At 33.2% G+C, this 25,870-nt stretch overlaps 1 protein-coding gene across 11 annotated transcripts in view; it reads right to left on the bottom strand.

Annotated features, from left to right (window-relative positions):
* The window catches only part of Liprin-gamma (liprin protein kazrin), a 207,188-nt gene that overhangs the window by 100,543 nt on the left and 80,775 nt on the right, over positions 1 to 25,870 (bottom strand). The window lies entirely within an intron of this gene.

Raw genomic sequence — 25,870 nt, 5'->3', positions numbered from 1 at the left:
TTGACAGCAGAATTTCTGACAGGATAAGTGACTATATTGCGGACCTCGAGCGCGCATGTTTTCAAAGCTGTATCTCCGAAACTTTTACTAATAGGACAATACTCTAAATATGTTATAGAATAAAATAAGACAATACAATTTTTTTTTGAAGCCGTGAAACCCATATAACCCCTTAATCGAGTTTTTAAACCAAGCTTATTTTGGGAGGCCGGGGGATCTTCTCGCCTTGAACAAAGTTCACCTCGCCGCCATGGTAGGAGTTCTCACTGGGCACTGTCCAATGGGAACTCATGCGGTGCGGCTTAGAATACTACCCGATGTCAGTTGTCAAAGCTGTATGGAGGAGGGTGAAGTGAAAACATCCCGGCACTTTCTCCTCCATTGTCCGGCTTTTGCTAGGTTGAGATTGAAACATCTCGGCAATCATACTTTTGGCGGTCCAGAAGATCTGGCCGAAACAGATATTGGCCGTCTCAACAAGTTTGTCATAGGCACAAAGCGCTTTGTCGACATGTAAGGGTCTATTGATCCGGCTCATAGGAGTTTTGGGTACCACAACGGACTGGCGTTTAAGCTGTCCAAGTGTGATCCTTCTTAGGATCGACCCGCTAACCTAACCTAACCTACTATTTTGGGAGTTCGCTCACTCCTTAACTACATACTATGTTAGTCTGCTGAGTCTCTTTCTATCACGATATTTCCGGATGTATCTAAATACAGTGAGGAACTAAGTTACTCAAAGGCCACATGACTACGATTTTATTACTTATAGAAAATTAATTGCTCCTAAGGGCTCGGCAAAGCCCAAAGTTTTTAGACACAAGGGACACAAGATATATAATATTTACAGTACTTGTAGACTGAGTACAACATTCATACGTTTATCGTCTTTTAAATTTTTAGCGGCGGTTGTAGAGCAATGGATTGAAACCGTGACTTCTTGTTGATTTATCAGGAATTCAAATTCTTACCAAAGCATAGAATTGGCAGAAGTCAGAGTGGCAGTGCTCTCGGAAAGTCATGTATTAATCTTCCAAGCATATTTCTGCAATGACAAAACATCCCATAAAGTCCTAGAATTTCATAAAATCCTCTCCATAAGACCTTTTATTTATTGGAAAACATGAAGACGTATATCAGAAGAATACATCTACAGCAGCTTGAACGGAGACCCATAAACTTAGCGGTTCGCTTTCAGTATACCATTAGGTCGTGAACCACGTTTAGTATGCCAAATTAAAATTTTTGTGACAAAAAATTTTCTTTTATCGCGAATGAAATATTGCATATTCATATTTATAACAATAAAAGATCAGTGAATTACGATTCCTTAAAAATCTAAACATTTATGAACATTTTATTTCATAATTCAAAATAATCTTTGATAAATTATTTATGAACCGTATTTTTTAGAAAAATAGATAAAGGATATTTCTTTAAATTTCGAATTGAATATGCATTAGTATATACATATGTGTGTGCTCGTACTAACGCCATAAAAGCTCTGAATTATTGAAAATAAAATATGCTGTTGCATGACTTTTCAAATCAACCTGAAATGTGATTTGCAAAATTTGATGATATCAAAAGTTTATGTGTCATTTCATATATACAAATATCTGCATGAATGCAAGGTGTGAGGCATTAATGTGAAATCATTGTGTGACAAAATTTACATTTAACTGCGTCATTAAGAAAGCAATGGGTATCATTTTCTCTTCAATGCCAGCGGCTTCTCCTTCAGAAATCGTTTTTTATAAAAAAAAATATTTTAATATCTGCACATCTTTCGATTTATTTTTGAGTTATATAATATTCATGCTGTATACAATAAATTTGTCACTTTCCTTTTTTATATTTAATGTAAAATTCACTGCAATCGACTCAGCGCGCTACCCTTATCATTTATATACTTTACTTGTATAGGGTTTTAGACGTTTCCTTTTGGGTGTTACAAACATCGTAGCAACCTTGATACCCTGTTCAGAGTATACCATAAATATAAAATTTTTATATATATTACATAATAGTTCAGTTTCTGGTATTCTGGAAGGCGCATTTACTATTTACAATGTTTATTGCTAAAATTTAAAATTAAAAATAAAAAAATTTGAAAAAAAATAGAGGTTTCTAAAGAAATGCTTCCCGAGTTGCCTCTCTAATTCTGCGTGGAATCACCATGAAAAGAGAAAGTGCAAATCACACTTTCAAAATGTGTCACTGATTTTATTTCAATGCAAATTATCACTTTACATACTATATGTTTGAAAATTTCTCAAAGCCTTTACCAATTATTTCGCAATAAAGGATAATTATCGAAATGAATAGATGTAGACAAGCACAATCAAATAACTTGCAGCCACTAATAGGCACTTTATTGGTTGCACACATGAAAATTTACACAAGTAACGGCAATTATTTATGCACATACACACGCGCTTAGTTGTCACTTTCATTTAAAAGCCAATTTTCATGCTCATTTTATTTTTGTTGATTTTCAAATACTCGAGTTTCGGCGATAAAGTTAAAAGTGCTCTAACTGCATTTAGAATTTTTGCTTTGCATATACTTTTTTTTGAAAATTTAATTAAGTGTTGTTAATTTTTTTTGTATATTATTAAAAAATAAATTAAATTTCTTAATTTTCTTAAGAGGTAAACGAAGTCTTTTGTATAGAATTGATAAAAAATATATAATGGTTTAAGTTTACTTAGTCGATTTTTGCAATAAGTCAAATTCGTTGGTGTTTGAAATTTCCAATTCAATTCGACAGCTTAGTTTTGTGTTCACTAACACAACAAAATCAGCGTGCTGCCGGTGCAGGTATTCATTAACCCGCTTAGAAACAAATTTAACACCACAACGCCACTGACAAATTTGTGGTATTTAGGGGGGTTATTTAGGGGGTCCCGACGTTTTTGGAAACAAAAACTGCATAGTTATATATATATAGATGTACACTAAGGTGGGTGAAAAGAAACGAATAATTTTGTTTTCGCTTGATACTCTGAAAAGTATTTTCTAAGACACCTCTAAGAAAGTATCTCCAAGTATGAGCTTTTAATTGTAACGGAAAGGTCTAAAGCCTTACGGTTTATTTTTTCTTATGAATTTTATAACGCACTGAAAAAAAATGTTGTTTTTTATTATTGAGATGCTCAATATCAAAATATATATCAAGAGAGGTATACAGAAGTACAATAGGCCCAATATCATCTCATAAAGAATTGATGATTTTCGGCTTAGTCCTCACTCACTCTTCCATTTATATGATTTTTGATAAATACAAGTAGACTCGGACGAAGCTTCTGTTGCTCCTTAACTAATGGAGGAACTATTATAAAACCCTCAAAATTTGTTTTATATAGAAGTATAAGAGGGATAATTAATTTACTCAATTTGGTATTAAATTGGGAATGAAATATTTAAGTTTTGTTTGGTGTTGGTAAGTATAAAGTAATTTTCAGGTAACTTTTTTTTTAAAGAAAATAAGATTTATTTTGATTTATTGATCAATAAGGTCCAACAATTTGATCACTGAACAGGGTATATAAAGTCTGCAACGAAGCCTGCAACACCCAGAAGAAAAAGTTCTAGATCCTACAAAACGTATATCTAAATGATCAGCATAACGAGCTGAGTTGATTTAGCCATATTCGTCTGCCCGTATATACACAAACTTATCCCTCAGTTTTTGAAATATCGATCTAAAATTTTTCACACGTCTTTTTCTTTCGTTTGTCGGAACCACCGATATCGGACCACCATAGCTTATAGCTGCCATACAAACTGATCGATCAAAATCCTGTCCTTGCATGGAAAACTTTTAAATTTTGTTTTATTTTTTAAACATTTTAGGTAATACCAAAAAAGTTTCAAACAAATTAAAAACAAGCGCTTTAAGAAACTTTAACTGAGGTGCTAATTGAGAAATTTGCTCATTTTTATTCAATACCATCCACAACATTTTTTCCACACTTATATAACGGCATTCGCCTTAAAACTTTCAAATGTGTTTGAGCAACTACAATTATATCAATAAATGCATACTTGCAGTAATGTGCACCTATACAAATCTACACATCTACGAAAGCCCAGAGCTAATCATTGAAGCTGAGCACCATTTGCACGTGCTAATGAAAAGTGCTATTGCAAATTTTAATGGTTGTTGAAAGTCAAAAAGGCAAATCGATATGTTCACTACACACCGAGAGAGAATTGTTGTAGTGGTATTAATATTTGTAATGTGGTATTAGTTAAACGAGCAGAACAATCGACCAAGTGGAGCAACTGCGTTAACAGATAATTTTCGTTTTTTTTTTTTCAAATGAAGTGGTGTTGAGGGGCACGGACTGAAGTGGAGGCATATTGTGTGAAAACTTTACTACAAAAGTCTTTATGTTTTGCTGCACTAAAACTAAGCAATAACTATTGTGGTTATTGTAAATGTATACGTTTTTTTTTGTATTGCTGTTGCTGTTAGTATTGTTTAAATTCCTTTTGCAGTTGTTTTCACACATTGAGCTTTAAGCAAAGCACTGCTTTCTTATATATGCCATACTCGTATATTTCCTTGTGTAATTATATGTAGTAATTAGTTGTGAAGTAGTTACAAGCCACTTATTATTATCTGAATGTCATTTGTTCCACCTATGGTCAAAAATATTCACTGTAATAAAAAATATGTTGTCGACAATCAATTTCTTTTTTCGTGCACTATGAGCTTTTATGGCTTTCACGAGCTTTTTGTAAAAGCTCTTTTATGGGTAGAGCTTTGAAAAATTTAAGCCCAAAATTCATAGGTTTAAAAAAAATTGCATACGGGTCGAATTATTTCAGAGCGAAATGCTTTTTATTCCGAGTACACACATAAAAATTTGTAACATTACGGTTCTTTTGCAAATTTCCATGTTTATTTTGATATATTGTTCTATAGAAAGCTTTCAGTGAAAGCGCTGTCAGAAGACAACAACTATCAATAACCCGGTTAAATTTCTCAATAATACATGAAAATATCTGTGAAACCAGCTTGTGTTCACAAAAAAAAATTATTAATGCAAACAGAGCTTAGAAAAAATGTGTAAAACTTCGTTTGGTAAACACCGTGTTTGTGTGTAGTGTTTATAGATAAACTCGAGTTCACATTAATTGATAATTGATAAACACTACACATAAACACGGAGTTTACGATGCAAAAGTGATTCTAAAAACAGATTTTCGCAATGCTCACTTAACTGATACTTAGTCACTCCATATGGAGTTTTAAATACTGTTTGGTGCTTGGGAAGGGCGAGTTTATTGATAACTTTGGTTTATGGTACCAATAAGGAGTTTTTCAATCCGAATTGTTTTCCTTTGATAAAAAATCGTTTTGTTGAACACGATACATCCACAATCAGCGAAAGTAACGAATTTCTATATAATTAAAATTTACTAAGAATGTAAATACTATCCTTCTACACCAAACTCTGTGACTAGTTCTTTTACGAACTAGTCCGACATTCTCCTTGCTTTATACCCACCTCTATATTTGACTTGTGTTGCAACCGAGTAATAAAAGAAAAAAAACGGCAAATCTGCGTGAACATTGAATACTAGTTTGAGCGGCCGCAATAATAGTAAAACATGTTGCCACATACAAATACAAGTGTTGCACCTGCTAACGCATGTTGTGTCGATTTTGTTATTGCAGCTCATGAAACGGTGGCAACAATAGTGTCACACAAGCACATACACAAAACTAACACTTTAAAAAGGCAATAGCAACGCCAAGTGATTTGAAATACAACAGACTATCACTTCTACAAGTATATACGAGAATAGGCATGCGGACAGACTAACCAACAACTTGGGTGCCATAGACAGGCAGAGTACATATGTAAGTACTATAGAATATATATAGCATATATGTATGGTTGCAACATATTATACCGTGAGCAGACGAAGTTTTACAGCTGCTCATCTCTTCTTTCTACTCGCTGCTACACCCCGCTATTTGTACTCGCTAACGGAACTGAGAAAAGTTGAAAATTTCACAACGGAAGTGAAACGCATTGAGCGCGTTGCTTGTTGTCTCGCTACAGCTTGCTTTGCAATATTATCACGGCGGCCAGATTGCAATTGCAAAAGGCAATTCGCAATATTGCACTTGTGTAGCATTTGCGGTGGCCCGACTGCTACGCTTTGATGCCAGTGGCATTGTGCAAATGTAAAATATTAGAATTATTGCTTGGAATTGGAAAAAAGAAAAAAGCGGAGTGTTTCAAGAGTTTACAAAATGTACTGAAAAAGTGTGCTACGCCAGCCAAAGCGGATAATAATAAGAAATCTCGGTTGAAAAATCGTCGAGGCAAGTTGAGTAAGCATTCGGCATGCAAAGTCGTCAACAATATTAGGCGTAACTTGAGCTTGTGTACTTTCAAAGCGCAAAAGCGAAGTTACACTTGCTTTTACTGGAAGTTCTCCTGCTAAGATGTCGATTTATTTGACTTTATATCCGTCACTTACCGAAAGTGTTATCCAATCTACTGTTAGTCGACAAATAAAATGTCCTACAAGTTTTAAGATCTTACCTGGAGGTGAAGAGACGTTTTGAAATCGTTATAAAATTTGAGCTTTTACCTCGGTTAGAACCAAAGCACTCAACAAATCGAGGAGTATCAATGGTAAATTAAATAATCAACCATCCTTTATTGGGATACTGAGTAAAATATTATCATCTCGAACGGAAGTGTGGAAGCGCCTAGAAAAAGGTAGAAGGAAAAATTTGAGCATCATGCACTATTATAAAGGGTACCAAACTGTAGCTCTTGTTTAGCCGTCAAAACAGTGGCTAGACGTTTATCTTACTTTCTTAATATCGGCTTGAGGTTTGTAAAATATAAAAGGTTTTACAAGATCTTAGATCAAGCACCTAGAGTAGACTGAGTGACTACAATAGGTCGAATAACTAAATAGCTTAACCCGAAATAAAAAAACTGAAAAATAAAAGTTTTCTAGTGGCGGGACAAACCATAAAACCAAGAAATTTTATAAAGTTTTACATAATTTATTTCTAATAATATTCATTAGTTTTAAAACGCATTTTATCAAATAAATGTTAACACTTCAAAGCGACGACACTGTGCGTCGACGAATTGACAAGCCAAAAATTGCTGTTTGTTTGAAAGATATTGTAATAAGAAAGCAAGCCTTTTGTTTGTCCAACAAAGGCAACAAAGAAATTAAAATCAGTCAAAGCGAGATACGAAAAAGAAACACAAGTGAACCAGGAAACAAAAGGATATTTAGCTGAAAACTGGCGGTGGCTCACAGCAAAAAAGAAAATGAAAATTGAAAGTAGCAGTCAAAATTGAAATAAATTATTGGTTTATGAGTACAAGATAGCCTAACTGCTGGAATATTACTTGCATTATTTAGTATATAATCCAGTAAGCTTAAATATAAAACAGTTTTGAACAACTTCTAATACAACTGACATTTGATGTTATTCATATATTTATTTTCAATTTGTGCAGCACTTTTCGATGCTTTTATCCGAAAAATACAGTCAATATTTTTGCACTACTTACTCAATGCGCATTGTTGTGATTTTCATTGCCTGCCATTCGATTTATAATGGATTTTATTTTTCACTGTTATATTTCAACATATTTACATACAAATGTACATGTGATGGGTCAAACAATCGAATATTTGTTGCTTTTGTGTTGCAATGCGTTATGTTGGCACGCTTAACAAGAAGAAGAAGAAGCACAACCAAATATAAAAACAAAAAACAAAACTTCATGCAAGCACAATTGCTGCTGGCGGGGGAGGCGTGCAGACAAAAAATCCAAATTGAATCGCATACATGACTCGACTGAGCGGAAACGGATGCTGACAAACTGACAGCACACTGACAGCGATGTCGATGCCGATGTGAAATGAAGTGAAGTGGAGTGGCTAGCAGAGTGTGCAGCCAGAAGCTGCGGACAGCAAATATATTCGGGTTTTTGCTGCAGTTCTGTAAGTTTTTTATTTTTCTTGCGATTTCAATAAGTTAAATTAACCAACTTTTTTTTGGACATTGTGCTACCGCGGCTTGTCCATTTTAAGTTTACGTTTATGTGAGTTGAAATTTAAATATTTGAGTGCATGTAAATATTTATTTTAATTGTAATTATTGTTAAGATTATAGCGAAGTTTTAGGTTATGGTTAAGTAATCAATTAAAGTTACGAATTAAGGTAAAAGTATGATGAAAGCTAATGTGAGAATGCTTGCAAATATTAGAACTAAGATTATGTCAGCAATTACTGTTTAAACATAAAAATTATTAACTTTAAGTTAAGATTAAGAAGAAAATAAAAAAATGTATTTAATTTTAAATGTTTTCAAAATTTATAATGTAACGTTAATGATTAGTCGGAAACAAATGAACCGATGACACGAAATTTTCTAGATGTTCTGTATATAGTTCTCCATATAATGATCTTCCAGTTGTCTGATCTAAACAAAAATCGAATTTTAGCAGGCCAAAAACAACCAAAATGTTGGTTACAATTTAAAAGAAATTTCAAACGTCGCCAATTTAAGGCTGTCGTACTAGGTGTGCCCCTTAGAATTTTGCTTAGTAGGCCAATAATGTTAATTTTAAGTGAAAAAAATTATGGTAATTTAATAAATTAAAATACATTCAGTTTCATTTGTCAAATTCAATATGCAGTTGAAGAATAATTTAAGCCCGAAAGATTTCACTTCATTTTGTGGGAATAATTAGTGATATGTAATGAAGATAAACTGAAATTTCAAAGCCACTCTGTAGCAATTATTTTATTTGCTCCTTATGAGTAAACATACATGCAGACTGTTATAGACAAAAGAGAAATGTACATACGTATAGGTATAAGGTATTTATATACCTTTGACTTCAGGTTTTAATGTAGCTAATTTAGCTTAAGGCATCGCACTTTTTTGGCCAGGTTTTATTCTAAGGATATAACTTTAGAAATTGTGTCTTTAAGTTATATTAATTCTTTTTCTTTGAGATGTATGAGATATTTAAAAAAAGTAAATTACATAATATTCCTTTGTTTAAGCACTAATGAGTTTATTAGTCTTACTTAGAACAACACCTTGCGTGTTAGCAATCTCACAAAGTTGATGCCTTCAGTATGACATGACGTATACGTAACATTCGGACAGTGGAATTACTTTAGAAAAAAATTTAAAACGATATACTTATCTCCGCTATGCTAATGCATATTAATTATACATTTTTACACAAATTTTCGTATTATTACTGCACCGTGCATTCCATATTTAAATTTCCCCATATGAATTAATACACTTGTATTATGCCCAAGTGGATTAAAGAAAAAAATATAAACATAGAAATGCGAAGATGAGGATATTTATTGTTTTTTGTAAGTAACTGGCACACATTTGTTCGACACAACTTCGCCTCTTTGCCCTTTTCAATAGCGATAGCTAATTATTACATAGTTTAGTAGCGCTCTAATTGACAATTAGTTAGCTTATTTACATTAATTATAGAAAATTATTATTATGTTAAACCGAATTAAAGTACACTTAATATTCACATAAAGCCATTTCAACTGCAATATTTTTTAAATACAAATATCAAAATTTTCCTACAAGGACTTGATTTTGACCGGCCAGTTTATATGGCAGCTTTATGTTATAGTGATACGATTTTAATTTATACCGTAGCCTTGAAGAATAATCTATGCCAAATTATGGGAACATATCTCGTCAAATGAAAATTATTTCCATACAAGCACTTGACTCCGATACTTCAATTTGTATGGCAGCTATATGCTATACAGTGTTTCGATAGCGGAGGCGCAAAAAAATTAACAGTTTCTTGAGTAGAAAAGAACGTGTGCATAATTTCAGAACGAAATATGAGAAATTGAGGGACTAGTTCGCGTGCACACAGCAAGATAGACGGACAGACGGACAGACATGACTAAATATACTTATCACGTCTACAAACTTAATATACCCTTTGAAGGTATAAATATTGTAGAAATATTCACTGTACTCTTTCCGAAGCAGCATATTCCAAGTCTTTTTTTCCAAAACTTATAAAATTTATGATTTTCTCTTTATTATTTAATTCTACTCATTTGCTTGCATTGTTTTATGTTTTAACTCAAATTTTTTTGATATTTTCTACAACCAGTATATTTATTTTTTATCCAAACAGTTACTCAATGAAAAGTAACACTTGCTTATAATGCAATTAATCTTATTTTACCCAAAAGTTTCAATTAATTATCGATGAACAAAGTTAGGCTGCATTACAATATGTAAGTACAACAACACAAACCAATTCATACCACAAATCAACTGAGGTAAAATCTCTTCACTATCAACATTCGTATTCACATTTACAAAACCGAACTTATGAGTTGATTTAGAATTTTCTGCCCATTTGGCAATTACTTACAACTGCCGGTGCGTGTATTTGTATAGTTATAAATTTAGGAAATACATATATTACTGTCATTGTTGTCTTATACTTTCCTCACATACGTACAATTTGATTAGATCAATTGATTGACACCAATACTATTGCAGACAGCACACAATTATATACCGTTATTGGCAATTACATGTCTTCATCCATTTATGTTTAACCGCAAAGACATATGCTCCGAGTTAACAAGTGTGCAAGAGAGTACAAAAGTGCGAAAGAGAGACAGAGCAAGCGAATGTGCAAGTGCTGTGCAACACTCAAGAAGCAAACACTAGAATGATTTGACAAATGATAGAACAATATACAGTTTTATGTAGCGGAATTAATGGTTTGTGTGTATTTGTGTACACGAATTCAAGTTACAAGTACCAATTCGAGCATGGATTCGTATGTGCACTCGTGCTAATGAGTGTATATGGGCATATTTGATTTTATTTCCAAACCTTTACCTTATCTAATATGTGCTGAAAGCTTGCAAAGACAAATCAGCATTAGCTGTGGGTTAATTATGAAATTAGTAGCTGACATGACTAGCAAATTTCGAAAGTGTGCTAAGCGCACAGAATTCGTAATTGAAATTACTTGCGTAATGCATTTGTCAAATAGAAAGTGTATTTACATAAATTTCATTGCAAATAAGTAGTGTTCTACATTTGTAATAGGAGACCAGGGAAGTGCTTGTAAGAGGATATTTAGAATTGATAAATGAGAGTTAGGTTAAGCAATAGCTTCCGTAATGCTGACTACATTTGGATATGCATATTATTTAAGTACAGATGTTTTATTTATATAATATCTCAGACGTCTGCGAAGGATAGTCAGTATTTAAAATGGAATTATATATGTTGTAGTAGTTCATTTTAATATGAAAATAATTATAAATTTATTTTTGAGTGAAAACGGCGCTAAATAAAGGCTGTCCAATTTGATGTCGTTTTTGTTGAATCGAAAAAATACCTTAATGGCATAAACGAAAAAAAAAATTAAACTACGGAGAGTTTTGAAAATTTATTTATCGCAACATATCGTTGTAGTTCGATAACTTTGTTTAGTCTTAATAAACTTAATATATAAAGATCAGTACCGATAAAATTAATCGATAAGCCTCTAAGAATATATCGACGTAGTTTGAAGATAGTTTTTGGTTTAATAAACTGAATATAGAAATGTATCGATAAGTAATGAAGAACTATCAATCATCATGAAATTTATCGATAACTAAGTTAACAACATTGGCTCCGCTTTTTGACTCGTTTTACAAAAAAAATTTATCTTGATAAGACCCGATATCTCAAATAATCGATATTTAATTAACGCTATTGATAAAATTCGATTAAAAAAATTATCAATAACTGAGTTAAAAGTTAGCAATAGTTTATTAGATTAACTTCAAATCTTTGTATACTCTTGTAACATGTTGTTACAGAGTATAATAGCTTTGTTCTCCCAGCGGTTGTTTGTATCACCTAAATGTAATCGAGATAGATATGATATATTCAAGCTATAACAACCAAATTGGCTCAGGAAAAATATTCCTCGATCAACCCTTTAAAAATTGGTAAATTCAGTTTATAATTCCGCCCACTTTCTATATAACGGTTTTATTAAAAACTACTAAAAGTGCAATAATTCTATAACTAAATGCGTCAGACACATTACATATTACATTCAGGATAAAAAAGGAGGCCTTTATAGGAGCCAATGTCAAATTAGACGATGGGCGTGGCACCGCACACATTTAGGTGAAATTACATATCTCCGAACATACTCAACCAATTTCAACCAAATTACATACATAACATTTTCCATAGTCCTATGTATGTTACAATGCGAAAAAAATTTTCCCCGGCTTTCACTTGTTTACACTAAAACAATTTCTCTGCTCCCCAGCCAAATTCTAACGTTTTTAAATCGTAAAAGTTCAGTAAAAAAGAAATTATTGTACAATATTAATCACTGTAATTCCACAACGAAAATTGCATTCAGTGTAACATGCGTTACAACAAATTACATAAGTCTACAACAAAAATCCTCATACGCACGCGCACCTGTGCTCTCTTGTCGCAACCGACGTAATACTCTGAAAATCAACCAGCTGTGAAAATTACACAAAATTAGCCATCAGTGGAATTATAGCAAAGCCAATGTGGAAAAGTAATATAAAACAACAATAACAACACATTTCAATTCTCATTCGAAGCACATTTCCTATACTTCCTACTCACGGTGCTGATGATAGCATCTTAAGAGACGTCACTGTCAATACACTTAGACACATCAACTTAAACGACCAGGCAGCTTAGTCACTAATGCCATACATATGTAATACAGGACATTCAGAAGTGTCAAATAAATGTCGACTCACTCATCAAGCCAGCAGCGGAAGACAAAGAGATCACGAACGACAGCAGAAGTCAAACTAAAAAAACAAATTAAAAGTATATACATATAAATAAACACACTGAAGCCTCAAGATAAACGCACCAAAGTAGATGATAAAAAGTATCCGAAGAAAAAGAAAAAAACTTAACTTACCAAACCAAACTGTAAGGACCACAAGCAGCAATAAAAAGGAAAAGTTTAACTCCAAATAAAGAAATGGGAAAAACCAGCAAATAAACTGCTCGTAAACAGTTGGTGCTACGTAATGTGCAGCAACTCAAACCCACAATACAAGTGACAAAAGCTACGCTCTTATCGTTTGCGTGTGTGTTGCATATACATTTCACTAACGACAAGCACACGCCTAAATGTATGCTACAACGTTATCAATGCCTTTTAATCAACACAACTGATGAGTGGCCTTTGTCGCCAACTCAACTCAACTACCAACGAATGAGCGGATGTGTCAAAGGATGTCAAAGTAGGCAGAAATCAAAACTGATTTTCTATTAGTTGAATAGCGCCAAAGGGCATTAGCCGCAACCACAAAGCCATCGTATAAATGAGCGGCAGCAGGCAAAGTAACAATAAAAGATAAAAACTACAATAGGTAGGCTTTCTGCGCCGGCAGACACACTTATTATTATTAACATGTGTGTGTATGAGAGTCTGGGTGTTTGTCAGCACATCACAGCAGGACAAAATATATCGCCGCTGAAAAGGTCGTTTACTTTATGCAAAGTTGGAGATTACGTATACCACCCGCCGCACCGTATGGAAGCGGAAGCGAAAATAGAACATATAGGGTACATATACATATACGAGTACACAATAATCAATATATATTTTCTTTGCTGCTTAGCGTTTGGAATTTTTTTAGCGCGACACAACAGGTGTTGTGATTTGATTTATTTATAGTTTTCGTTCAAAGAAAATTTAATCCGAGGCAATAATATAAATATACATAGAGATTTAAAAAGGTTTCATGAAGTTATGTATTTCATAGAGATGGTAACGAGAAAACTGTTATCTTTTGGATCCAAAAACCTGTACCTGAATTCGGAAAAGCAAAACTTTTATAGAGTGACAAATCGGCGCATAATATAGAGCAATAACCATCATATGCACCGATATTGAAGGTTAGTTTCAAATATTTAGGTCCGTCATGAGCGATTGGGCGGGCTATAACAGTTTCTAACTTGCTTTCATGAGTATTTAATTATTATTCAGAGGGGGTCTAAAGATTTCAGAGCCTCACATTTTTTTTTTTTTTTAAATCAAAACGAATAACATAAAGCCGAACAGAAAAACTCTCAAACATACTGTGAAAAAAAGATACTCTTCCAGAAGAGTAAAAAAGTGACCAGATGGATACGCAGTCTAGAAAAACGTCTTATTTGTGAAACTTAATATTTTGTCATTGAAAAATGTTTAATAATCGTATGGAGCGTCAAAAAGTGTTCGAAACTCAGGTCTCTAGAAATGACTTAGGGACGCGATCGACTTAATTTGGAGGCAAAATTTACGCTAAAAGGTCGTTGTATGAATAATGAGCTGTATTATTCTCCACCGGATTTGAGGTTATGAACTGTAAACCCAACTGACGAATATAACCGTTTGGACGTATACAGAGAGATTTGCTGAGGGTTAGCTAAAGCTGAGTGCCAATTAATTCGGTAATTTTAAAGAGAAAAAATACCAAAATTTGCAGCTCTCATTTAAACATACGTAGCCCGAGCACTGAGTTATAAAAGAAAATGTTTTCTGCTTCTCTAATCGAAAGTCACCATACTATGTGCATGATATGAAAGATAACTCAATAAAATTACGTTTGCATGTAAAACTAAGTATGCGGGTATGGATTATATTAAATATCATGAAGTCCAGCGACACTTGTTCAAATCACCATATACACTATACCATTGTCCTATAGATTATTACTATAGCATTTGAAAATAATAAAAAGTAACAACAATATCAGTAGGATAAAACCCATTACAAAAGATAATATAAGAAAAAAATTTTAAGAAATAATTTACGGGCGATCTGAGGTCGAGAAGTGGGTGAGGAAGGACCCTTTGAATATTTAAGCATAAAAAAATATTCATCCAAATTTCCGGCAAATATACTTGCCTATGGCGAAATTTTGAATGGCATAGTTGTAATATTAATAATCTTTGTCACTTAAAATTTTGCTTTATAAAATAACAACTAAAAAAAAATTGTTTATTATTCTTAACTTTATTTTTATATTTATACATCTTATATGGATTAAACCTCTTTAGTTTATATTATAGGTGATCTTATTCTTTATCAACATTTATTCTGATTTTTTGGACTCCCTGAAGTTTATATCTTAATTCTTCCCGGATTTGGTATAGTCTCACATATTATCAGTCCAGAATCGGGTAAAAAGGAAACATTTGGATCGCTAGGAATAATTTATGCTATAATAGCAATTGGACTTCTTGGATTTATTGTATGAGCTCACCATATATTTACAGTAGAAATCGATGTTGATACTCGAGCCTATTTTTTGCAGCTGCAATAATTATTGCTTAATCATAGTAAAAAGATCTACAATTTTTCTACATACAGCTATTACACATAACTTCAAAATGTATGTGAAAAATTAGTCAAATAATCAAGTTTTTGGTTTTTAGTATTTATCTTTTACCAAAAACCATTTTAAGAAATTTTGTGTAAGCTTAACTTTTTATATCCCAATACACACAGTACTATTATTATATACTTTATTTGATTTTGAATTTTTTGTTCAACTTATTTTGGCTTAATATCGAAAAAGTGTCCTATTTTTCAATCGAAAATTTTAACATCAAAATATTTGCTTTGTACACACTGAGCATGATATATTAATTTTGCCACAAGGTATGTAACACCCAAAAGGAAACGTCGGAGACACTATATAATATAATCTATTCGTATATAAATGATCATTATGAAGAGCTGAGTCGATTTAGCCGTCTGTGTGTATATACGCGAACTAGTCCCTCAATTTTTAAGATATAGTACTGAAATTTTGCCCATTTCCTCTTTTCCCCAATAACTTGCTCTCTTGTTGCAACCGCCGACATCGGACAACTATGCCATATAGCTGCCACACAAACTGAACGATCAAGGTCAAGTGCTTACATAGAATACTTCTTCATCTAACGGGATCTTGATCAAAATCAATTTCTTGTAAGGAATCTTTTACATTTATGAAGTTAACTAAAGCTTCGAGGCAACCGAAGCTAACATTTTTTCTTGTTTTGAAAAATTAGTAGGCTTTTTATTTGTTGAAATCTTTGTTTTCTGATGGTATAAAACAAATATACTTTACTATGGTAAATTTTCTCAAAACATGCTTTTTCCGGTGGGTTTCAAACTACAATTATTTCTTTTAGTTTCAAAAATTATCTACACTAATCTAATAATAATTTATGTAACAAAAAAACTAATAAAAATATTTTCTTATCATTCATATAACACGAAAAATTCCCTAAACAACCTATTATTTGCGTAAGTTTCTTTCGACTCATCTCAATCACCAGCCGTTTAATCATCATTAATTCGACAGTTTATCTCATTCGTCTACATCAATATTGGTTGCAGCAGAGAAGTGTCAAGTTTCGATTACTTCATTATCAAAGAAAACATAGGCAGCGCAAATAAAAGGACAAGTTAGTGACGAACTCAAGTCAATCCGCTCGCAAGCCACAACAACTACGTGCACTGCAGAAGGATAATGCATATGTATTATACAACTATTATTCCTATTATTCGTTTTTCTTTGGAAGGTACTGTTGGTGTTTTTATTGTTGTTATGCGTCAAACTTTTGTTAGCTATTTCATTTGTTAACACCACAAGTCAGTGCCTTCAGGGAATTGTTGTGCCTCGGTGAGTGACTTGCTCACTTACCCACACATGTGCACAAGAGTATAAGACATAGATGCAGCTCTGCTGACGCATGCCGGAAAGAAAACTGCTTATCAATTTGCATTTATCAGCAAAACTAAAAGAAAATAGAAACCTAGACTTTTTTCCAAAAAAAAATTTCTTTGCCTTGTGCAACTCATCCCCCCGCTATTGTGTTGTGTTCCTTTAGATGAATTCATTGTGTTATTGTTGTTCTTGTTATTGTTGGCAGCCATAGAATTTCAAAATGCCGACTCATCGAATTTGTATTGTTGTTAGGTGCTGTTTGTATGTTATTGTTTGGAATCAGTTAAGCAAACAAAATAGAACTTTTCAGCTATCTTTTTGAAGTTAACTGAATGTGTGTCTTTTTAATACGCTTTGTGCACCTCTTGCCGCCTACAGGCAAGCCCTACATCCATAATAAATATGTGTGAATGATTGCAACACCTAGTCGACTGTGACATAACAACCCATAACATTTTCTATGGTTTTGCAATATACAAATACTTAACATTAACTATTTGTGGTTAGACCTCATTCAAAAACACAAAAGATAAAGGGTTGTGTAATACGGTTGGGTCGATGTGGAAATGAAAAAAATTAGTACGAAACTTGTATTTGCTAGCTACTATTCAAAATACATGGACCATATTGTGTGAGTAGACACCTATAAGTAATACTTCTCGTATAACACACTGTTCGCCGGGAGGTATCGCCGAATTGTGTCAATGCTCCAAAACTACTGTCAATGAAACTGATTATTCCGTTGGATCCCTGTTCAAAAACGTCTTGCAACCACTTTGAGCTGCCAGCTTAATCGAAACTTAATTTCACGTAGACCGAGCATCAACAAAAAGGAATTCGAAAAACAATTCAATACTGTGAACAACCGAGAAAATTTCACCTTAAAATAATACACATTACTACACTTCGTTAAATAGGTTTAGTCTAATATTTCTGTGTAGGAAATTATGCCGATTAAGTATACCTGCCTGCGCGCTGTTAAGTTGACAAAATCATCATAATATCTACTCATACTAATTAAAGACCCCTTTATACTGGTATATACAAACCCACACATGTATACATTTGTTATAAGCTTTACTGGTGCATAGTTGTAAAAAGTTGCTAAGCTCTAGTTTGTGGTTTTGAAAATCACTTTTTTCTTCATGTGTTAAGTCAAACAAAAGTTGTGGCAAAATGACACTTAAAAGGCTTAAGGTTGTTGACATTTGGTTTGAGTTGGCCGATTTATGATGCGGTTAAGTTGAGTTACTTTTTTTCAACAAGTTCAAGGTTTATCTATGTAACTTGAGACTTCTACTTGGTAATAGTAAGAAAAGCTCTTTGTGAGACACCGGTGAGGAAAATTACATTTTAAATGGTGAAAGCAAACAATTGCAAATAAACAATCGGTAACTTCAACAATGACAAAGAAGTTTTCTCAATAGCACTAAATTTCTGAGTCAAAACTCCTTCCATTGATCTATTATTAAAGCCATCTAGAGTTAATTAACTACATAAGAGAATTTGTATATTAAAAATGAAAAATTGCGACAAGCTTCATTTTAATTATAAATGGTTAAGGATTGCTTGACCGCTATAGTAGGATCCACACCGAGACACCGAGAGAGCAGCTGCTAAGGAAGTGTTAGCAAATTATTGACCACAGATAAAGCATACACATGGTAAATACTTCTATCCTGACAGCATCGCAGTATTGTAAATATTGTGTGTCAGACAGTTCTGATGCTTAGAGTTTATGAAACTTGGTACACATGTTTCTTGGTACCGCAATATGGTTTGTATGGCAGATGGGAGTAATCGGATCGCTACCACGCCCACAAAACGCCATAGGTTTAATATGCTTATCTTCTAAACTGCTGAAGCTATAATAACAAAATTCACTGTGAATAAATGTTTTTAGCACCTCTATCAACAGTATGAAATCGGGAGCACAACTCCGCTCACTCCCCATATAACGGTACGGTTAAAAACTACTAAAAACGTGATAAACAAGCACTAAACATACCAAAAACATTAAATTTTATCTGTGGGATGGTATGAGATTACTTTTAGGTGAAAACCCATATCTTAGGATCTGCTTAACCGATTTCAACCAAATTCGGTACATAACATTATTTTCATATTTCTGCATTATGGTACGAAAATAGACGAAATCGGATTATAACCACGCCTATTTCCCATATAACATCATTTTAAATTCCATCTGATTTTTTCACTTTCCAGTATGCATATCAAGCAACAATGATTATATTGAGGTAAAACTTTGCGTGAATAAAACGTTTAAAGTATGCCACCTTGTGAACAAAAATTGTCTAAATCGAACCAAAACTGTTCAAACCCCTAGGTACTGAATATGTGGATCCCAGTGCCTATAGTTGATTTTTTACCGAAAATATCGGTCAATGTGTAATATATAGAATTGAAATTCATATAATAAAATAAATAAATGAAACTCTCGATAATAGTATGTTGTTGTGTCAAAAATGGCTTGTAGCGGATCAATACTTCCTTTAATATAAAATTTTGCCAACACCTGAAGTAATTTGACTAAATATTGGAAAGGACCTGAATTTAATATTTGCCAAATCTCGTACATATATCTTGCGAGATAAAAAAAATTTTCTGATCGATCAGTTTGTATGGCAGCTATATACTATAGTGCTCCGATATTGGCAGTTCCGATAAATGAACAGTCTCTTAGGGAAAATTTCAAATCGATACTAAGGGTTCGCGTATATACAGACATACAGACAAATAGACAAACGGAGTTCGTCACGCTGATTATTTAAAGGTTATACAACATTTCCTTCCGAGTATTACAAAATTCGTGGCAAACTTAAAATAACCAATTCAGGCTATAAAAAATGGGGAAAAATAATAATTTTGATTTATAATGTGGTGTGATGATAATAAATCTGAATTATTTTAAATTATTCAGCTATCCGAAAAATCAAATTTAGCATTATTAAACATACGTTCGAAATGAGACGCCATAACATAAAATGTTGATAAAATCAGTTATTCTCTCGCTTACAAATTTGATGAAACACGTACAATGAAGTTACTTCAGATACACATACGAATGTTCAACGCATACATACATATACCGCTATATGCATAAATCATAAAATATGCTTGAAGTGCTTAGCAAAATTTATGTACAAGCAAAGTTACTTAAATTTTTTTATGGCCTTCATACTGTGTAAATCAAATTTGGAGCATAACAAAATAAATCTTTAATAAAATAACATTTCACACACACATAAAAGTAGAAGTATATATTCATTTAACTTGCGATTTCATCGCACTTTTCGCCACTCTCACCTAAATGTCGCCACCGAAACGAAACTTTCACCATTATTTGAAACAGTTTGAAGAAATATTTATTTGTAAAGTTTTTTATCGCCACAACAACAATGCCAACAATTGTCATTCAGTTAAGCAACGCGCACTCGCTTCAAGTGACCGAAGCACTTCGATATACTTGTAATTGTTGAGGGTGTCGGTGAATGGCCGATTAAATTAGTAAATATTTACGAAATTCCAACATGAATGCTTGCGAATTGGTTTACACTAAGTGAATTTCGGGTGAATTTTGCCACAACGCGAAATTTAATTTCCATTTTAATGGCGTTTGTTTGTTTGGCAGTGCTTTAAAAGCTACGCAGCAGTGTTTGCTGGCAATGGAAGAGGAAAAAAATTTGCATATTTCCACAAAATTGTAGCAAATCGAGTAAAACCGAGAGCGATAAAGCGTAAAAGCTGTCAACGCTTCAAACCCATCGCGTCTTATCTAGATGTTTGAATAAGTTGCCATGAAAAGCCATCACGCAATAATGGGCAATTTGCGACAAAAACAAAAGATAACAGCTGGAATAATAACAAAAATTAAAGTAGAATGAAATTCAAACTGATAAGCAGAGGAAGGATATTACAAACTAAATAAATATCAAACATACAACAGCTGTTTATTATCAGCAAATCTAAACGATTGCTGAGAAGCGAGTACGTTAAAGGATACGATGTAATTTTGTCGATACTAACGTCAATATTTGCGGTTTTGGAAAGTATATACATACATATAATTGATGGCAACTCGCATAAAAATATCATGAATTTTCATATTTTGCTCATATTTTTCTACTTATTTTTCTTCTCATCCTGACCCTCGCTTTATCAGCTAACCCCACTAGCAGTAACCGTTTACGCAAATAACTGTATAAACGCTAAGAAACTATGAGAAGCTTATAGAAACTTAAAGAAGGAGCACCCTCACATAATAATAAAGTCTGTTTGTAGAAGCAAATATTCACACACACCCACCCACAAAAGCGATTTAATGTTTATTTATGTATTTTTATATATACTTGTATGTACATAGTTGCAATAACAAATTGTGATTGAACGGCAGTTTTATTTTGTCCTTCCAATAGCTCGTGGCTTTGTTATATAATTTGTGTGTTTATTTTTATTATTAACCATTTTATGAGTTTTCCATTAGCCAAAAACTTCGACCCTTTTCCGACAACAGCAATTTAACGTTAGCAGCAGCGACTTACGAACCTTTAACTTATTTGCTGTTCTTTCTGTGGGATGATGTTATGCAAGCGTTAGCTTAAAAAATATATAATTTCAACTATGTCTCAGTGAGTATTTGAAATACATGAGTGACTTGTAATTAATTAAAAACCACAACCTCATTAAAGGATCCCAAGCAGAAAGCGCTGAAGCAACATCTATTATATAAAATATATTTTATTAACTTTCTACGCCTCTGTAACAGAAGCAAATTTGACTGTTAAATATTTAACATGGCGGGGAGCACAATATTCGACATCTCACCACAAAATAATTTATGCTGTATATTAAAAAAAAAAACGTTAACTTCGGTTACATCGAAGCTATAATACCCTTCATAAATACAAAAGTTGCCTTACAAGGACTTGATTATGATCGTTTAGTTTGTACGGTAGCTATAAGCTATAGTGGTCCGATCTGAACAATTTCTCGGAAGATTGCACCACTCTTTTAGGCAATAACACGTGCCAAATTTTGTGAAGATATCTTGTCAAATGAAGAAGCTTTCCATACAAGCACTTGATTCGGATCGTTAAGTTTGTATGGCAGCTATATGCCGTAGTTGTCCGATCTGAACAATTTCTTGGGAGATTGCATAAGAAGTAATCCTAATTCGATTTGAACAATATTCTTATCAAAAAACATAGCTAGCAAAATGTTTGGATGCATATTTTTGGTCGCTTACATTCTCAGATTTAATTATACTTGTACATATTGTTGCTATAAGCAATGCACCTGTGAAGGGTAAGGGTGCAGACGAAGTTAAAATTTTTTCTTGTTTTCTGTACTTTATTGCAAAGAAATATTCTATACTTTAAAAATCACCACCTTTTATCGCACATTTTAACCTATCTTTAACATTACATTCGTATTAAAGCGAATAATAGCGCACGCTAAGTAGTACTTTAATTTTTTAATTTCGTTCGGCGCCTAACTTTGCGTATTTTGCTCCTTTTATGGCATTTTTATTTGAAATTACACCCCTTTAACATTCGCCAGCCATATAATTTTTATAACAATGAATGCGGAAACTTTGCCCTGACGCTTAGAACCAGCTGCTAACTGACTGCCGTTGTTGTTGCTGCCACTATAGCCGGCAGAGGGGCAGAGTGGTATTCGCGGCGCTAATAAGATTTTATTGCTTTAAGTCACGAAACGCGAACGTGTTTGTGTACCACCGAAGCAGATAATAAGTTTATACCACAACATTAGCATCGGTCAGCATGTGAGGTGGCATCGAAAGGAATGTACGAGTATATACTTATCCTAAGAGCACACAAACACACACCCACACATGTGAATGCACGTATATATCCCTACGTTGTTTGTTTGATCCTGCGTAGCTCACATTCGTGAAATCTTACGCTGATATGGCTTTACAGTGGCCAACATTATAACGGTCAGTGGCAGGGATACCTTCGGCACATTTACTTACTATACAAACACATTTGCTCACTTGCTTACACTTAAAAACTACATTTTATAGCTTTTTTTATGATTTTGTTTTGTTGTTGCATTGTGCAACAAGCAACAGCAGCAAACCGTTAGTTGCTGCTCCGCCTCGGCTTAAAATTAATGAATACAAATGCTAGCAAGTTTTTCAGTTTGTCTGAAGCTACGTTCACGCATGCATCAGTATTGTAAAAACAAATAGGGAAGTATATTTTACTATAACCTTTGCTTGAAACCACTACAGCTACAAACAGTTAGCAATTTTTCATTTTTTCTGTTGTGATAGCACATAAAAAGTAACATGGTATTTTTGTTATTACAAAGCATATGAGTGTAGAACTTGAACTAGTCTGCACTGATAACTTTTCGACATACTTGAACAAATCAACTTTTCCAATGGTAGTTGGTTCTAAGTAACCGGAAGGGGTATACATCTATGGTATATTTGGCCAAGAAACTACTTTAATCTACAATAATAAAAATAATATATATGAAATCTTTGACAAATCTTCCAATGAAATAATTTGTAGAAACAAAATATTTTTGGAACATATATCGAAAATAATATATTGGTGATTTACCTTCATTTTTTAAATTTTGAAATCATTTCGCTATTTATTTAAATCAATTAAGGTATTTTTTATATTTTTAACAACATTTTAAAAATAAATTTGCTTAGCAACTGTCATCTAGCAGCATATTTAGGAGTGTGTCCTGGATAAAAATAGAAAGACTATTTATTTCTATTCAAAAACATTTCGAACGCAAATTGGTACAAAAAATCTTTAAAATAATATTATAGGATAAGGTCCACGAGGTTTGACACTAAATAACAATTACAATCTTATAAATCGGCAATCAATAAGAAATAAAAATATATTCGTAACGTTTCTCTTTCGACCTTTACCTAATAAAAGTTAAATACGAGCTGATAATAAAGTTCCGAGAAAAATATAAATGACAGATCGCAGAGGTTTTCAAAATCTTTTAAGCGATAGATGTCGCTACAAAACAGCAAGTCGGTTGTATACAGCACTTCAGTCATTTGAGATGGCGCAACCTTCTGAGGCTGTAAGCTTCGGAAAAAATAAGGCTTTGGCTCTAACTGCGATAGTTTTGTCATAAAAAATGTTTATGATGTCAAGAATTGCTATAGCAGCAGATAAGTGAAGTCAGTGGTAGAAGAATTCCACTTCTTTAAGCTTTAATTTAACCTTGAAATTAATCTGAAAACTGTCCGCCTAATTTTTCTGTTCGATTCCATTATTCTAAAGATGGTTGGATATGCAAAATATAAAAACAGACCATCCGAAAATTTATAACACACACTGTCAAGGCGTCATATAAAAAAAAATGTGAAAGGTTAGGGTACAGTTTCCAGGAATATCGTTTTAATTTCCCAATAACGTTTTCACTGTAGTAAGAATATGAAGGTGTCAGAATGATACAAGTCAGAATTGGAAGTGATCTTAGCAGCTCTACAACTCTACAACTATTCTGGCTGGTTAACTTATGTTACAATGATCCAGATGAATGTATTTAACACCTGTTTGGAGCAAATATACATGTTTGTACGTATTCTTTAGCTGTTTCTCCTTTCCACTTATACTTGAGCACTTATGTTTCTCCAGCATTTGTTTAGATATCGCTATTTGTTTGGGGCACTGCTCTTTCCACTTCGTTCGTAATTACAGCAAATGCATTTGGCGGTTTTTGGGGCGGCTAGGCTATTAAATTTCTTGCTCGTTACCGTGCTAAGGAATTTTTGGCCGCATATCTTTTCGACGTGTTTAGTCCCTGCAACTAATGTTATTTGCTTTCGGTTGGTAATTAATATTTTTCATTTCAATTTTGTGAGGAGTCAGTGCGAGTAGGGTTTTTCTTTTTCAATTAAATGTTCACGTACCCATGATTCAATATGAAAATATAATTGTTTTCAGCATTAGCTTTTAGCATATTTTTTAATTCTTTCATATTTTTTGTTTCGTTCCCTTCTTTCCAGTTAATTAAAATAAAATATATATATTTGTAAATGTGTCTGAGAGTCTATGTATGTATATGTATGCGGATGAGTCGTATGTGTTGTTCCGGTATACTTATGTATAACTGTGCAAGGTAAGTCGTATTTATAACTTTCATTTGTTTTGCTGGTTACATAACGGCACATAAGTAGCAATTTGTAGCATCATTTCAGTTTGTAAGCGAAGAGGGCGAGTCAATAAACACATAGCCGCAGGCGAATATGCGTGATGTCCATAAGAACAACAAATGCGCAACTACAACAACAAGGCTGCAATAAAGGAATAGAACTCATCATTTATTTTACTTTGCTTTGTGGGCGACGGCAAACTGTTTCGAGTTGAATTAAATTGGGTCATTTACTAATCTAAATTATTTTTAAGGATCATCAAATTTGAACAGCCCTATAGTTAAATAGTCCATTTCAGAATAATATTATTAGCATAAGCTGAAACTCGTCAAATTTGTTTAACAGAGTTTTAAAGAATTATTCGAAAAAAATACAACAGAAATTTATTATTTATTATCTTGTAATTACTCTATTCAAAATCCACACTTTGATTAAGTTATGTTAGGTGGCTGATCCCGCAATACGGCGAGACTGCACTTAAACTGCTAAATACAGACATTCATGACGACAGATACAAATTATTATTTTTATTTCAGCTATATCACCAGTGTGCTCCCAATCTGCAAATAGTGAGAAAGAAGTACCCGACCTAGCAAGCGCATCAGCCTTGCAGTTTCCTGCAATTTCACTATAGCCAGGCATCAGTTTAATCTTGATGTTTTAGTCATAAAGTAATGCGATGGCAGCGATAAAGAGTCCAGAAATATATTCACATTGTCTGGCCGCATTATATAAAAGCAACATTCTCCGAATTATTTATTTTTGTAATTTTTTTTTGTAGCTCAGCAAATATTTTGAAATAATAATTCTTATTCAGCGGTAGTTGCAATTTTTTTCGAGATTTTTTATTATTGGTTTTTTCAAATATACGGCCA

This window comes from Bactrocera oleae, chromosome 4, assembly GCF_042242935.1.
Source record: "Bactrocera oleae isolate idBacOlea1 chromosome 4, idBacOlea1, whole genome shotgun sequence".
Lineage (NCBI taxonomy): Eukaryota > Metazoa > Arthropoda > Insecta > Diptera > Tephritidae > Bactrocera > Bactrocera oleae.
Note: the sequence above shows the minus strand (reverse complement) of the source record. Positions and strands in the feature narration are given on the sequence as shown.